The sequence below is a fragment of the Lithobates pipiens genome, unplaced genomic scaffold (genome assembly GCF_037356315.1).
Source record: "Lithobates pipiens isolate NorthernLeopardFrog02 unplaced genomic scaffold, aLitPip1_a1.2 Scaffold_1, whole genome shotgun sequence".
Taxonomy (NCBI): Eukaryota; Metazoa; Chordata; class Amphibia; order Anura; family Ranidae; genus Lithobates; species Lithobates pipiens.
In genome coordinates, this window is record NW_027507685.1 from 213,850,203 (window position 1) to 213,865,562 (window position 15,360).

At 44.0% G+C, this 15,360-nt stretch overlaps 1 protein-coding gene across 1 annotated transcript in view; it reads left to right on the forward strand.

The window, feature by feature from the left end:
* Nucleotides 1-5,085: 5,085 nt before the first annotated feature.
* The window catches only part of LOC143982938 (cytochrome P450 2F3-like), a 78,471-nt gene continuing 68,196 nt past the window's right edge, over nt 5,086-15,360 (forward strand). Inside the window, exon 1 of the mRNA XM_077482101.1 lies at nt 5,086-5,203. The gene's annotated coding sequence lies outside the window, so the exon portion shown is untranslated. The remainder of the gene's footprint in view (nt 5,204-15,360) is intronic.

Consider the following 15,360-nt stretch of genomic DNA (forward strand, 5'->3'; position numbering starts at 1 on the left):
GAATAGATGAAACATTAATTAAAGAAAATAAATATAGTACAAAAGTATAGTCTTTGCACATAATAAGCACTAAAGCTTCATTTTTATTCCACGGGGCGATTTTCCTGCGATTGTGCTGTGTTTTGTATCGGCAGTCAAAACATTCCTATCCTGAACTTGATTTTTCTCGTTCAGGAGAGGGAGATGGAACCTCCGATAACCACAGCAGCTCCTAAACGATCCTAAAAGCCTATGTGTACATGGACACATGGGCTTTTATAAAGTTAAGTTTAGGAGCTTTGGAAAAAAGGCCAAAAGTTCCTAAACTCAAGTTTGGGCACTGTAGTGCACATGAAGCCTAATGAAAGAAACTGCAACTGGGAGGGGGGTTACAAAAATATATATACTGTGAACCTCAGTTTAATTTTATGTAACTAATAAATGTTACAGATACAAAAGTATTACACAAGAAGTACTCGTGTTATACTTTCCATGATATATGAGGCTATTTCCACCTGCTTCCCCTTCACTTTATATAGCCAAGCAAAATTGGGAAATAACAAACAAAGCTAAAAAAAGTCTTAGCAAGTCTTAAGCAGAAATATACTGCAAATAGGTGCAGGAGATGAGTGCAAAAGATGTGAAGGGGCAATATTTTCCAATAGAGGTGTAGAGAGGGTATAATAGTGCAGTTAGTCTTTCCACCTGTAGGTGGCTCTGTGCTATTATTACATGGGAAATTAACAGGGTCAGAGTTTAGTGACTCAGGGAGGCTGGATGACTCATCTGGCAGCTCTCTGTGACACTTCCCCCTTGTCTTGAAATTGGTAGAAATTTTCAGAACTGGAGGATGGGAGTAAGGAGGGGCTGCCATGCATATTTATAAGGACCATGGCCAATCCTCGGCAAATGGACTGGCAGGGGGCAGACTTACCTCATAAATAGACATGAGTTATGCCAGCAGGGGCAGTCGGGTGGAAGATTGAGATGGAGTGCCGAGGAGGTTGTCAGAGGTGGATTCCCCCTAGTTTTGGGGGGGTGACCTTGGGTTTGGGGCTCAGGTGCTGGAAGGATCCCCTACAACACAAGCAGAAAACCCTTTCTGGAGGCACGGAAGCAAGTGAGAGGACAGCAGGAACGGGTCAGCATGTCCGGGAGATCTCCTAAAAAGTCAGCCGAATGTGCTGGTGGGAGAGCTAGTGGAGAGGGCAGCTGCAGCCAGGTGAGTTGACAGTGCCTGAAGAGGTGGTGCTTGGATTGGTGGCCACAGAGAGGAAGTGCTGGGAAAGTGTGAGATGTGTCACCCTATCTTCAAGGGGGGCTGCGAGTCCCTGCCTGTAATGGGCCTTTGCTACCAAATTGCAACCAGGTGACACAGCTGGGGTTTCTGCAAGCAAGTGAGTGCTGGAGGATGAAGAGGTGCTGTATATAGGAGAAGTTGTCTCTAAAGTTTTTTTAAAGTCAAGTGGGCATCCCAGAATTTCCAATCCCTATTCAAGTTCATATCCCTCAATAAAACAAACAAAATAAAGTCATGGACTGTTCTTTAAGTGCCTGTGAAAATTCACTGTGCCTGGCTGTGCAGGGTGGGGGATCCCATTCTACTTGCGGCTCCTTAGGGGGTGCACTACACTTGTTTGTTCAGAGCATTTGCAATGACTAAATATAAAGGTTACTGTGTATTATACAAAGTGTACAAGTGGTTACTCCCAATGATCGTACCTAACTTAGGTCCTGCCTATAACTATGTGCACAATTAAAGGATGGGTCTTCACTTTTAAATATATTTTATTTGATATGAAGGTTCTTATTTACCCAAGTCATGGCATAGCCTGCAGTAACCAGTCACATTCAGCTGGGTGTGTTTAATAATGTTAAAGATGTTAGAATGTGACTAAGTACGTACTAGATTAATCCCAAAATTACCAGTATTAATAATTAGTCACGGTTGTAATTAGAAAACTCCTATAATATTCACATGTCTCACTAAAACTGAGGTGTGCCCTAATAATGAGGTTGAACTGGTACGCTGATATCAAACAAGAAATTTAATTAGATCTAAACCCTACCTAGATGACATTTGGATTGCTAAAGCACTGTGCAGCATAAACAACTGCCATTTTCATTATTGGTAATATTTTCATAAAATACAATTTTTACCAGTTTTTTAACCTTTCATCTCCTCCAGTTTCTTTCAGCCATGGCCTGTTTACATACATTCTGTCCAATGGCAACTGCATGTCATTTCTGTGAACCAACTTACTGATAATGACAACTGTGCACCAAGTTTGTGCAATGTGTCAGAGTGGCCACTTGTAGTCTCAAACATGGCTGCATGTGACATGGTGACAACCCAGAAGTTCAGTTTGGAAGGAATTTGGTACCCCATGACAGCAGTTGCCTGAACCAGGACCTTCATAGCTGGATCAACTTTTAGCCCTTGTACACACGGTCGGAGATTCCGATGGAATGTGTCCTATCGGACCATTTTGTCGGATATTCCGACTGTGTGTGGTCTCCATCGGACTGTTTCTGTCGGAATATCGCTCCGATCGGACATACTCCGATCATGTGTAGCCTACTCCGACGGACAAAGTGCCACGCATGCTCAGATCATATTCCTAGACCAAAGCTATTGGCTACTAGCCTGAACGTAGTCCCGTCGTAACGAAATAACGTCCTCACGTTATGTACAATCAGATTTTCCGACAACTTTGTCCGACCGTGTGTATGCAACATCACTTCCGGACCTCTTCCGGAATTAATCCGTCGGAATTACTCAGACGGATTTGGTTGTCGGAATCTCCGACTGTGTGTACAAGGGCTTACAATTACATTAACATGTTACACATGACATGAGATTTTAGTAGTTAGTTTGCTTTTAGATCTACTCTAAACCTTGAGACACATACAGGGAGCACAACCTACATGTTCAATACTTCTGCTTACCGCTTGCAACAAAAGGTATCAGCAAAAAGTTGTCAAGTTTCAGAAATAATAATCTTCAATTTGAACAGTTCTGAGGGGTTTGCAGTCCTGCAACTTCGGAGGAAAACACTCTTATGCCCCGTACACACGATCAGAATTTTGGTCGGGTAAAGCTCTGATGGTTTTCCCAAAAACACTCTTATGCCCTATACACACGATCAGAATTTTGGTCGGGTAAAGCTCTGATGGTTTTCCCGACGGAATTCCGACGGGATTTCGCTCAAGCTGTCTTGCATACACATGGTCACACCAAATTCTGACTGGCAAGAATGCGGTGACGTACAACACGTACGATGGGACTAGAAAAAGGAAGTTCAATAGCCAATAGCTTCCGTCTCATAGTTGAATCTGAGCATGCATGAATTTTTGTGCGTCGGAATTGCATGCACACGATCGGAATTTCTGATAGAAACTTTTTCCGTCTGAGAAATTGAGAACCTGCTCTCAATCTTTTGCTGACGGAAATTTGGCCAGCAAAATTCCAATGGAGCATATACACTGTCGCATTTTCCAACGAAAAGCTCTAATCAGTCTTTTGCTGGCCAAAATTCCGACCGTGTGTACGTAGCATTAGAGCTGTCAAGGAATGCGTGTAGCTTTTGATGGTGCAACATTTATCAAAAAATCAGGTTTGGGTTGATTAAGCCAGCCTTTTTCAACCAGCAAAATGCCTAAAAATTGGCCAAAAATGTATACAAGCCAGCAAGTGGATCAAGCCTGCATTTTGGGTGCACAATTAACTTGTGGCTTTGTGTGACATCTCAACCTTCCAGCGACCGACATCCTAACCAGTGATGTCATCAGTGTTGATAAGAAGGGTGTTGAAGGGTGCAGAGCATCCTTGTTTGACCCTCCCCTGCCCCCCTCCATCAACACTGATGACATCACTGGTTAGGATGCCGGTGAGCTGAGTGATGGAGAGAAACACTGGAATACTAGTCGGTACTAGTGTGGAAAAGTGTATTTGCTTTGGAAGAATAAATCACCTCTAATGTTGGGTTTCCTATTTGTGTCAATGCTGCCGCATTATGTAAAACTATTCAAATAGTTTTTTAACATTTTAGAATGGGGTGCCTTGAGAGTGTCCATAATTTTAAAGGGTACCTTCAGAGTGTCCATAATTTTAAAGGATGCCTTGACTGAAGAAAGGTTGGACTGGACTAAGCCTTGTGTTCCTGGACAAACAATTAGATAGCTATATGGACGTCAGATTGTGATTCTTACTCTGGGGCCTTACCTGCAAGAAGGTTAGAAAGAAATGGAATTATACAAAATATACAATAAATTCCCCCCAGAGATGGAATACCCATCTCTTGACGTGTCTTGTCTGAACCTAAATATCAGACAAGATAATTGTTAACCATTATTTTATTTTTTTGTATTTTTTAAAATTCATCAGGAATATTTAGGATGATAGTGATCTCATAAGCTGAACAGCAATGACCCCAATATAAGACAAGAGTCTCTTGGCTTGTAATTCAGAATTAATTATTTGCTCATCTCTTGGTAGACCCCCCGTTTTGAAGGGCATTGGGAAAATGTCCCTTTGACCCTTTATCATTAGATTAGTTCTTCAAAGAATAAATTATAATTTTATTAGGTGTTATATTACTTGGCTGAGTTTAATTTCCAGAAGCGTAAACCATACTTAAGACAAATATAGGGCTGCCATCACTCTCCTCCTGAAAATATTATTTACCTGAGTGTTATGCAGACCCCCTGGCTTAAATACTTTCTGAGTTAGAGGAAAATTCAAACTTGCCAAAAGTATTAAAGAAAGAGGGTCAGCATGATAACTAAGCATTGAACATTTGCAAAAAGAGAAGTCAACAATAGTAGCCTCCATGTTTAATTCATTCCAGGTTACCTTTACATGTCCCTTAACACCATTAGGTGTAGTCTATGTGTGTACTCTGATCTGTTATATCACTTTACATAACAATAAACAGATTAAAATGGAATTTCTTCTTGGCGGAACAGAGTGAAATTTAATTAGTATGTGTGGGAGAACCATGACTGGTTAGGCATAAACCCAAATCATATTAATTAGAAATCACTTTTCGAGGCGTTCCTGACTGCTGTATAAAGTAAAGGAAAATAATTCTCCTGCACAGTGAGAGAGAAGGAGCAGATGCCTCTTCCTAAAGGAGAAGAATATGTGGGTTGTCATTGCAGACCTTTCCTTCTGAGAATGCTACTTTCCTGGCTGTCATGCTGTTCCAGTGACTTTAAAGCGGTATTAAACCATGTATTATATTACAGCTTACCAATTCTTAGATGTGATGCTGCCTTAGTGTTCTTTTTTAGACTTTCTTTATCTTATTTTCACCTGGTGATCCAGCCAGTAAGCCCTCTTGCAGATGTAAACCATTTAAAACTGACAGGAATGCTTGCAATGATCAGCTTTTTTAATTGCTGTAAAACCTTTATCCCAAAGGACCTAGAATTTGATAGTACTTCTAAAGCCCCGTACACACGATCAAACAATCCGGTGGAAAAGACAATCTGCCCGTGTGTGGGCTCCGGAGGACTTTTTTTTTACCCAAAAGTCCGGCGGACTAAGATTGTAGTTTTGCACATCAATCTGTCCGCCAGACTCGCATTTCAGCGGACAATACGGCCGTGTGTGTGCTAGTCCGCCAAACTTTTGAAATGAACTGACTTTAGCCGCCCGGAGGAAAGTCCGTTCATTTTGAGCTGTACCAGGCTGCGTGCCCTCAACATGGGGGGGTGCCTTGGGGAAGAACAGAAGGCCAGAAGACAGCGGCGACAGAAGACAGAGCCACCGCTTGTAAAAGAGCTAGAAGAAGGCGCGGTGGCCCGGGAAGAAGAACCGAAGAGGGGGACAAGACCCCCGAAGTCGGAAAAAGAGGGCGGCGGCGAAGAAGAAAGCCGGGCTCCTCTGCTATTAAAAGAGCTAGTAGAAGATAGCGGAGGAGTCCGGCGAGAAGACCCCCGAAGACAGAAGAAGACCCCCGGAGCTGTGCAATAAACAATTTTAACCCTTGTGTGTTGTGAAAAAGTACTCCGACGGGGATCTGTTCAAATAATATACAGTACTGGTACCAGCATCCCAAAAGGAAATATGTGTGTTGTGTTTTTTTACATTTTTTTCACAGGTGAATGGGTAGAGGTACATTGTACCCCATACTCATTCACATAGGGTGGGGGGCCGGGATCCGGGGGCCCCCCTTATTAAAGGGGGCTGCCGGATTCTGATAAGCCCCCTGCCCGCAGACCCCAACAACTAACGACCAGGGTTGTCGGGAAGAGGCCCTTGTCCTCATCAACATGGGGACAAAGTGCTTTGGGGCTTGGGGCGCTTGCTCATCCCCATCCCCTTTCCTGGCCGGCCGGGTAGCGTGCTCGGATAAGGGTCTTATATGGACCTGGGGGGGGACCCCCACGCCATTTTTTTAAGTCCATACCAGGCGACGGGGCCAGCGATGCCTCCTTCGCTGGTCCCGGCTACTTGGAGCCGCGCTCAAAATGAACTGACTTTCCTCCGTGTGTGTGTGGGCGAGTCCATTCATTTCAAAAGTACAGCGGATAGTCCGGCGGACTTAGTCCACCGGACCTAGTCCGCCGCAAAAGTGCCGTGTGTGGGCAGGTAGCTCATTCGGAAAGTCCGCTGGATAGTCTGATAAGTGTGTACGCGGCATAATACTCCCCTCTGCCCTGACTGGCAATACTGCTGTGTAAAGGTGTCCCCTGTGCTCCACAGATTGAGGCAATTAAATAAAGGAGGCTTGTTACTGGTCAGATTCCCAGGTGAAAACAAAAGGAAAAAAGCCTAAAAAGGAAAACGAATCTAATGATTGGTAAATTGCAACGTATACAATTTTGGGTTTTGAGATTAAAACCGCTTTAATGTTTTCTGCACCTTTGGCCAGAGCAAATGTGGTCATGCAGAGTTTGAGTTCTCTCTTATGACATTTTCTGTGTACATGGTTCGGGTCAGTGACTCATGAAATGTTGAAATCTGAGAATCAGCATGTCAGCCAGGAAACATTTTCTGATGGGGGAAAGCAATAACTACTCATGTAACTTATGTATCTTTTTGGAGGCATTCCTTGTACCTTACATTGCTCTACATGCGGTGACCGGCAGTTTACTGCAGTATACAACACTACAAGGACACACAAAAAACAATTCTGTCAGTTCAGTTTGAATGGGCCTGCAGCGATTTGGACCTTCATGTACTTCTGAGAAATATTGAGTTACACTCCCTATGTGTTTGGATCCACAATACTGATTAACTAATAAAGTGACCCTTCCCACGACAAAATAACAAGGCCCCTTAAAGGGGTTGTAAAGGTTTGCGTTTTTTCACCTTAACCACTTCAGATCCGCGCTATTGCCAAATGACGGCATTAGCGCGGACCTACATTTTCAGGACTACGTCTATTGACGTCGTCCTGGTTACGAGCGGCCTGCGCGCCCCCTGAGGGGCGCGCGCGGCGCGCTCTGTGATCGGCGAGTCCGTGAGACTCGCCTGATCACCGATCCGTGTAAGGGGTCGATCCCGACCCCTTATCACGTGATCAGCTGTCAGCCAATGACAGCTGATCATGTGATAGAACGGAGCCGGTAATCGGCTATTATTCCTCCTCGCGCTGACAGCGCGAGGAGAGAAAAAAAAAGCCGATCACCGGCGGCCGTGATCGGGACATCAGTCCCGATCACGGCCATCAATACAAGGGACCACCTGCCACCTGCCTGTGCCCACCTGCCTCCCGCAGTGCCATCCTGAAGTAAAATAAAAGAAAAAGTAAGTGCCCCCCGTCAGTGCCCCCTGTCAGTGCCCATAGTGCCCACAGTGCCACCCACAGTGCCACCCACAGTGCCACCCACAGTGCCACCCCACAGTGCCACCCAATCTGCCTCAAAGGTGCTGCACCCCAGTGCCGCCCATCAGTGCCCAGCAGTGCCGCCCATCAGTGCCCAGCAGTGCCGCCCATCAGTGCCCAGCAGTGCCACCTATCAGAGCCACCTATCAGTGCCACCTATCAGTGCCCATCAGTCCCATCTATCTGTGGTACCTATCAGTGCCCATCCGTGCCACCCATCCGTGCCACTTATCCGTGCCACCCATCCGTGCCATCTTATCTGTGCCCATCTTTGCCCATCAGTGCCGCCTTATCTGTGCCCATCGGTGCCGCCTTATCTGTGCCTATTAGTGCCGCCTTAACTATGCCTATCAGTGCCCACCAGTGCAGCCCATCAGTGCCCACCAATGCAGCCCATCAGTGCCCACCAATGCAGCCCATCAGTGCCCACCAATGCAGCCTATCAGTGCCGCCTAATCAGCGCACTTCAATGAAGGAGAAAAATGACCCGTTTGCAAAATTTTATAACAAACTATTAAAACATGATTTTTTTTTTTTTTTTTTGCATCTTTTTTTGTTTGTTTAGCAAAAAATAAAACTCCGAGCTGTAACTAAATACCACCAAAAGAAAGCTCTATTTGTGGGAAAAAAATGATAAAAATTTCATTTTGGTACAGTGTTGTATGCCCGCGCAATTGTCACTCAAAGTGCATCAGCGCTGAAAGCTGAAAATTGGTCTGGGACTGAGGGGGGTTTAAGTGCCCAGTAAGCAAGTGGTTAACGTATCCTATGCATTAAGGTGAAAAAACGTCCGACAATACCGCCCCCCCCCCCAGCCCCCCCATTTTACTTACCTGAGCCCGTTCACCTGCTGCGCTCGCCCCTGATGTCCTCATCCCCACTCAGCCTGGCCGTTGATTGGCTAGAGTGGATGGATTGAAAGCAGTGCAGCCATTGGCTCGTGCTGCTGTCAATCACATCCAATGATGCAATGCGCCAGGGGGAGGGCCGAGTGATACAATGAGTGGCTATAGCCACCGGCCGTATCACGGAAGCACGCCCGTAAGAACTAACCACCATGCGAGAGAGCACGCATGAAGGTGGTTAGTTCTTGCGGAGAGGAACTGAGACAGCCGCCGAGGGACACCAGAAGAGCAGGTTCGGGACACTCCACTGTGAAGCAAAATGAGCTTCACAGTGGAGGTAAGTATAACATGTTTGTTATTTAAAAAAAAAATTTGTCTTTACAACCCCTTTAACTCTCTCTGCTCCATATCACTAAATAATCCTCTTTTCTTGTTTCCTCACCTCTCTGTCCATCAGTATCAGATGAAAAGTAATTTTTAAGCTCAAAACCAACACCCACCCCATGCAACAAAACTGGGCCTATAAATTACTATCACTGTCACATGGGAGAGGAGAAATGGGTCACATCCTCCCCAAAACCCAGAAGTGTTGGATATTTCATGCTTGGCGGTAGGGTTGGCACCTGTCTGGGATTCACCCCGACAGTTCGGGTTTGGAATCATGTGTCTGAAACCCGGGCACATTATTCACACTGGACTATGACTTCCCAGCAGGGTTGACGGCTGCAGTTGTCTAAGCTGGAACTGTCTGTTACACTCTCTCTAACACTGCCCCAGGACTAACACTCCTCCCCCCACCCACATACAGATGGGAGAGGAGAGAGGGATCGATCTGCACCTCTTCCTCCCATCCCTAGCCCTCCATGTCTGCCCTGTCTGGGCCGGAAATTTGAAGCCCAGCAGCCACAGATACATGGATTCAGATGTAAAGGGGAACTCTGTGGATTCAGCTGGTGGCTGAGTGGGGAAGCTGAGGAAAGGTGGCCCTACCCCTTCCCATCTACTAAAGTATAACTAAAGGCAAAACCAGTTCTACCCTTTTAAGGCAAAGGGAACGGAAGCAGTGACTGTGGACAAGGAGCCGGTGGAATAGGCCGTTTTGGCAGCTGCGTGTGAAGGCAAACTACTCTGAGCCTGGGTGACAGAGGATGAGGAGGACGAGGACGGCTTCAATGTCCACTCCACCAACTCTTCTGCATGTTATGGCTCAATAACACAGCCAGCAGCAGAAAAATAGGACAAGTGTGCCCCACATTGTTAAAAATTGTAGAATGTCTTGCGAGCAACTAGGGTGAAAATAATGTAATCTATAAGCAAGCAGCAAATAACACACTCCCAATATAAATGTGAAATATTAAACTAAAAACAAATACTGCTGCGCTAATAAAATGTATTGAAACTCTTTGTGTATCAATATTCCTGTGCAATAAATACCAACATAGATACAAAATGTGGAAATGCACAATAATGTTATGTAAACTGTATCCTATCTCTTGGTGTATTCATTTTCCTGTGCAATATGTGCCAACATAAATACAGAATGTGCCAATATACAATAATGTGATATATTCATATAATTCTTCTTATGATAGTCCAAATATATATCCCGTGCTTGAGTGTAATCAAGCAATTGATTAATGGTGTCAAGATAAAGATGAAACTTATTTAACCACTTCAGCCCCAGAAGATTTGGCTGCTCAATGACCAGAGCACTTTTTACAATTTGGCACTGCGCTGCTTAAACTGGTAATTGCTTGGTCATACAATGTTGTACCCAAACAAAATTGTGTCTTTTTTTCCGCACAAATGGAGCTTTCTTTTAATGGTATTTGATTGCCTCTGCGATTTTTATTTTTTGCGATATAAATGGAAAAAGACTGAAAATTTAGAAAAAAATTATACTTTCTACTTTTTGTTATAACAAAAATCCAATAAAATCAATTTTAATCATACAGTTAGGCCAAAATATATTCAGCCACTTGTCTTTGGCAAAAACAAATGTAAATTAGTGTATATTTATTGGTTTGCGCAAAAGTTATAGCGTCTACAAACTAGGGTACATTTTCTGGAATTTACACATCTTTTAGTTTGACCCCCTATCTCATTTCTTGAAGTGCTAAAATGGCAGGGCATTACAAACCACCCCCCCCCCCCCAAAAATTACCTTATTATGGAAACTATACCCCCCCCAGGGAAATTGCTGAGAGACATGTTGAACCCATTGAATATTTTATTTTTTGTGATTGAAAAATTAAAAAAAAAATAAAAAATTACAAAGTTGTCACTAAATTATATATTTATCACACATGGCATGGTTATATGTAGAATTACACCCCATAATAGATTCTGCTGCTTCTCTTGAGTACGGGAATACCACATGTGTGAGACTTTTTGGGAGCCTAGCCACGTACAGGACCCCCGAATACCAAGCACCGCCTTCAGGATTTCTAATGGCGTAAATGTTTTGATTTCCCTCCTCACCACCTATCACAATTTTTCGAAGGCCATAAAATGCCAAGATAGCACAACCCCCCCCCCCCCCCCCCCCACCAAGTGACCCCATTTTGGAAAGAAGACACTTCAATCTATTTGCTAAGTAGCATGTTGAGTCCATGGAATTTTTTTTTTTTTACATAAAGTTGTCACTAAATGATATATTGTTCAAACATGGCATGGTTATATGTGGAATTACACCCCAAAATACATTCTGATGCTTCTTTTGAGTATGGGGATACCACATGTGTGGGATTTTTTGGGTGTCTACCCATGTACAGGACCCCAAAAACCAATCACCGCCTACAGGCTTTCAAAGGGCGTAAAATGGTGATTTCACTTCCTCACTACCCATCACTGTTTCGGAGGCCATGAAATGTCCAGATAGCACAACCCCCCCCCTCAAATTACCCTATTTTAGAAAGCAGACGCTTCAAGCTATTTGCTGAGAGGCATGTTGCATCCATGGAATATTTTATATTTTGCCACAAGTTTCAGGAAAATTACTTTTTTCTTTCTTTTTACACAAAGTTGTCACTACATGATATATTGTTGAAGCATGGCATGGTTATTTTTTGCAAAAATTGTCATATTCCCGAAACTTGTTGCAAAATATTAAATATTCCATGGACTACTTTCCAAAAAGGGGTCATTTGGGGGGGTTTTGAACTGTCCTGGCATTTTATGCACAACAATTAGAAGCTTATGTCACACATCACCCATTCTTCTAACCACTTGAAGACAAAACCCTTTCTGATAATTTTTGTTTAGTATGTCTGTTATTTTGAGAGAGAAGTTCTTAGACATAAGGGTAGTGACTCCTTTGGTTTTTGAATTTGGTGTGGATGCGTGGTAGCTTGTCGAAAAGTCTTGAATAGAAAATTTTGGGGTTGCTGTTGAGGAGAAGTGAGTCTCATGTAAGAACACAACATCTGCCTTCATGCTTCTCATGTATGTTAGTACCTGGGATCATTTTTCGGGTATGTTGAAGCCTTTGACATTAAGTGAGACTACTTTGAGGGAAACAATTTTTGTTGTGGTTCTATTGTCTGCCATGACGGTTCTTGGTGTTACCTCACTAGAGGCAAATCCCCCAGAGGAGGGAAGCAAGTGAGAGACCCCCAAAAAAGGGGGGTGGATAGTAGTGTGGGAGAGGAGGGTGGGAGGGAAAGTGTTGGGAAAGAAGGTGGAGGGAGGGGAGAGGGTGTTTGGGGTTGGTTGGTAAGGAGTGTAAGCAAGGAGATGTAAAGATTTCTAGACTTAGGTTGACTGGTGGTGATTAGGAGCCTTTGCTCTAATCACTTATGTTGAATCCAGTAAAGGTCAGTCGGTACTTTCGCTGCCCACTGTGTGTGGGTGTGTTTGGATAAGGATCCTAGATGGAGAGGCACTCTGGTTCTGGTGAGATCTTGGCATGTAATGTATGGCTTGGTCTGTGAGAGCAAATGATCCAGCGTATAAGTGGAATTGTGTTGAGTTAGAGATGTAAGTAGGGGGAGTGCAGGGAGCATGCTATGAATGATAGGTTTATCTCTAGGTCTCAGGTTGAATGGTGCAAGAACAAAGTATGTGTCATGTGAGGTAAAATCTTTGGAATGTTTATGAGGAATCTATGTGTTAAACAATGTGCATAAAATCAAAGTCATAAATGTATACCACAAGGTATAATCATAACAGTAAAATGTATTCATTGAACTAGCAAAACTTATGCAACTTGGAACACAAAAGCAACAATATCAATGGTAATCCTGCTACAGCCTTTCTGCAGCTTTTTCTACAGTGGAGTGGGAAGAAAGGTTACAATCCGACGTCCCTAAGGTCATATCTGGCATTTGGGGTTAGCATGTCTACAGTGGGCAAAAAAAAAAGGCCCCTCGAGGTTGCATTAGTTGGGTAAATGAGATGTTGTCTTACAGCGTTAATGTCTGACATGCTGGTGGATTGTGATGATGGAGCAAGATGAGTTCAAATGTAGCTTCCATTCTAGTGTCAGTGGTAGGAAGGGGAAACCTTGTGTGAGCTTGCTTGCAATCAGGATGTGGGAGAAAGGTAGGGTCAGATGATAGCGGCATCTAGACTGACTTAAAATTTATTCAGAAAACGTCCTGGCAGACATTTGATTTCTTCTGTGTGCTCTGTAGAGAGTGTAAAATAGTGTACTATAGGTCTAACTTGTCATTCTTACTAGTGGTTCAGTAGTTATTCGGCCTATGTGGGGAGTGCTGCAATCATCTGTGTCCCAGCAAAACACATATTTTGTACAATCAGAAACACTTCAATGCCTTATGGATCTAGCTCCTGTCTTTCTAATACATGACACCTAGGAGGAGCAGTGTTGATACAGAGTGCAGAATTAGTACTATAGTTTGTTTTACACTTTCTTATCTGAGGGACCTAATAATATTCCATACCTATAACCTTAGATGAGGATTCACCTTCTTAGCCTTTAGTGAGAAGCTGTAGAGTCTGCGGGAACAAAGAAAAGATAAAAAAAAGGGGAAAAAAAGTCCACCACCATATCATACAATAGGTAAAAGGGAGGAGAAGGTAGGACGGGGGAGATTGTAGGGTGGCTGAGTGTTCTATGAATTCGGTTGGTATCTAAGGTGTTGCGATTAATACCGTTTTCTGGGATGTAGTCATGGAAAGGCAGTCACTCAAAACTGTTTGTGGTCCGCTGCTATGCCTGTTTCAGGAATGTTTCTCGTGGGGTGCATATATTCAGACGAAGCAATGTTAAATTCAGTGGAGGAGTCTGTTGAGTTGCTGAGTACCTGACGAGATGAAGCCCTTATGTTACTATAGAGTTTGGTACTTGGATGTTTCTTCTGTAGCCGGCGGCAGGATAACCATCGAGCAGATAAACCACAGGTAGGTTTGTTTTGTGTACTTTTTATGTCAGTGCGAATTCCATATCTACGGTCTGCATGTTGTAGTCGGAGATTGAAGGGGGGGTGGGCTCTATTATGAATGGCGAGCTCTGCTGTGATCCGGTGATGCCGTGGGACTGCCATTTTTCGGAATCCCCGTGGTCTTTGCCTCAGAGGGTGGAGGATGTGAGCAGCGGTGACGGATGCTGAAATTTCCAGCTTCAGTGATGCCATCCATGGAGGTGGCTCTGAAGTGGGGGGAGGCGGAAGTCACTGTACCAGTCAGGCAGGTCCACTAATGGGAGGTTAAGTGGGGTACAGACATGTTCCAGGTCTTCTGGTACTCTGAGGTGCACAGTCTGACCATTGTGGGAAGCTGGCAGGCAAAAGGGGAACTTCCAGCGATAAATAATGTTTCTGGCCCATAGTACATCAAGCAGGTGTCTCATTTTTCTTCTACCCTGCAGAGTTATGTTGGATAAGTCCTAAAATATTTTGATGTCAGAGCCCAGAAAGGAGAAGTGTATGCAACCTCTGGCTTTGCGGAGGATTTCTTCTTTCAGGATAAAATTAGTCAGACAGCAAATTATGTCTCTGGGTGGGTCAGTATCTCTTCCTCTCCGGCATAGCGCTCTATGGATGAGCTCCATAGCAATAGGGGTATCTGGGGAGGACTCTTCGGAGGAGGGCTGACAAGTGGCATCCTGAGAAGTGCCTGGTTACTGAGTTGGGAAGGACATTGATGAATCCACACTTTTTCCAGTACTAATCCAGAGACAGAGAATGTTCCAGGTACTGAGGAAAAAGGTTCCTGTTCACTTTCAAGGTATAACTTGTACATGGTTGGAGAATGTGACAAGTCTGAGTTGGCGTGCTGATTGCCATGATCTCTGGCTAGAGATCTGTTCAGCCTCAAAGTGCCCAGCTGCAAGTGGCTACTTTCTGGGTGAAATAGGAGACTTTGTTGTATCTGCAGTTCAAGGTGCCTAAGTTCTTCGCCCCTGCCTTCTGTTCCTATATGAGACTGTGTTACTGGATGTTACCCTTGCAAAATAAAACTTTTTAAAAGGACTTTATTGGTGTCAGCGTCCAAGTTGTTGAGTACCAACCCTGGGAACCCCTAGATGTGGAAGAACAAGCCAAGCAGAGGTGACTGGTAAGCCCAACAAGTCAACGCCACCCTACAAAGGGTTATGGCCGCTACATACACACATATACATACATAAACCATTTGTATGTGAATGCAAATGCATGGATCTAAAAGCACACTTATCTCCAGACTGACTACACACACAACTCGATCATATTCACATATACATATTAAAAAACCTGAAT